The following is a 2,500-nucleotide window of genomic DNA, read 5'->3' as shown; positions in this document are numbered from 1 at the left end:
GGATCCTAGCTCGAATCCTGGCTCGGATCCTAGCTCGAATCCTGGCTCGAAGTTTAGGTATCCTCAGTTTTCTGTTGTTGACAAAGTAAAGTCGTTTTGACCCGGTCAAGGGTCAAGGGAACTTGACGGCCGTGTTCCGGCTCCTTCTTCATAATTCACCGTAGTAAGTCTAAAATCAGTTGTTTCTCTTTCGCTTCGTTTTTCTAAAAGTGCTTTTAAAGTGATTTTCATCATACTGTGACGATAGCCGAGGGGACTCCCTTGGGGAAAACAACAGGAAAAAAACAGAAAGAAAGAAAAATGCCAAACCCCTTAACTTCCCTCGATCCCGCAACACGCTACAATGTACTACCTAATTAACAACAATTTTAAAAACGTATTTACAACAGAAGATAACAAAAAAAAGGAAAAAACTAATCGTAAGCTAATCCTAAAATTCATTGAGTTATTAAAATTTAAACTAATTCTCAATTGATCCGTAAACAAATGCAACACTTAAATCAGAAGAATTTTCAAGACCTAAACGGATAAAATAATAAATGAATAAAAAAAGACCTAGTTAATTAAATCTGCTTGAAAAAATATAATTGGCTAGTAGAGAAGAAGAAAATAAGGTCTTAGAATACAACAATAAAGCGCAAATTAAGATACGAAAAGCGAATGAGAAAAAATCCTTCTACCTTTTAAATATTTGAAAGCGCAAAGAGTAATGATTACATGTTGTTCAGTGTATGTAACAATCATTTATTCCTTTTAAAAAAAGTCTAAATAATTCTATGTGTACAGTCTGGCTTGCTAAGCTTTTTGCTATTTGCAAGCCAGCCCAGTAATAACTTGAACTGTTTGCTGTAAATAAATAAAACTTGAAAACTTGAAACTTGCTTTCGATCAGTGTTCTTGTTTGTGGAGTACGGCAGAGAAATGCACTGAAATGCGTGCCGCAAGTGCTGCGTGATTATTTTTCTTTTTTTTAACCAATACTATTCATTCTTTGTGGCATTGTCGTTGCCGTAGCAGTCGCCGTTGCTTAACTGGTGATTCCATGGTTTTGCATTACGCAACCCTACTGTGCATATACCATCCCTCCTCAAGCCCTTTCTTACGCATCTCAACACATCTTCTTAATCTTTGGTATCATCTTATCGGTTTCTGTGTTCATACACTTATTAATTCAGTTTGAACATTACAACATATTAAGGGAACAAAGAACTGTACTATTCACTGACCGGTAGTCGAACTCGCACCGCCCAGATCTTTAGTCCTGTCTTCACCACTACACTACAACGACAAACATGCTCAACCCAACACAATTCTTTTCATTTTTTTACCTTTCTATGATTGGTCAATTAGTATCTGTGTATAATGTTACGAGTTCGAATCAGTGTTTTCGAGGACAGGTAGCTTGCAAACTAAACTGAACGCAGGGTTGTCGGAACAACAACAAGAAGATTTATTCCAAAGTGAACGTAGTTTCCACGAAGTAAAACTCTGAACAACACGTACTCGATAAACTTACACGGCCTCCGCCAACTTGAATAAGCATTGCTTTTGTCACACTTGACTAAACACGGCTAACGCCAACTCTCTTCGCTTTGTGACAAACTAGTTAAATAACATCGCTCAGACTTGCTTGTTTATATACTTTCACAATAAGATTCTAGAACTTTCTCAAACAGTGAACAATCCAATCATAGAAAGATTACAAAACACACCGATTTAGAAACGCTTACGCACAAACCTAAAAATAAACGAACTGAATGAAAATGAAAGCGCGCGCGAGATGCGAACTAAAACAACTTTGTTGCAATTGCTATATAAATCCCGACTTTTCGGTCAAAATGAGCAACGTCAGTGAACATTCCGAATTTTGTTACCCGGAAAAAAAAAAGGGAAAAGCGGTGGTCATATGATAAAATGCTTATTGACTGAGTTAGGTCGGGCCGGAGGGGAAAATATTTGGCCCTCGGTCATGGCGCACTGACCTCGCTGCGCTTGGTCCGTACGCCATGACCTCGGGCCCAATATTTCCCTGTCCGGCCCTCCCACTCAGTCAATAGTTACATAATACGTACATCAACTTTATTTATCTCGAAATTCAGTGTAGGCTGAGGAAGTTTTATCGCAAACGTGACTAGCCAGCCAAAAAACATAAACTAGAAAAGAGCAAACAATTCCTTACAAACTTTAATGTATTTGAATGGATCAATCTTAGCATGCATGCATTTCCACAGATCTCCCTTTACATTAACTTGAATAAAGTGTTTCCAATTAAAAACAAAGAGAGAAGTCGGACGAAACCTTGGTAAACACATACTCATCAGTAAACTGAGTGAAAATTCCCGACTTTCAAGTCATCAGTAGAGGAAAAACCTAAACTGGCTCCGGGTGAGATCTACAACGCAATAATAAAAACAGAGCTCTTTTGAGCTGTGGCATTTTTAATGCATATAACAATGGGTTTATAAGAGAGTTTGCGTAAAAAATGATGTCTAAGGAGTAA

Source organism: Montipora capricornis, chromosome 9 (assembly GCF_036669925.1).
Source record: "Montipora capricornis isolate CH-2021 chromosome 9, ASM3666992v2, whole genome shotgun sequence".
NCBI lineage: Eukaryota > Metazoa > Cnidaria > Anthozoa > Scleractinia > Acroporidae > Montipora > Montipora capricornis.
The sequence above is the reverse complement of the archived record's forward strand: the minus strand, read 5'-3'. Positions refer to the sequence as shown.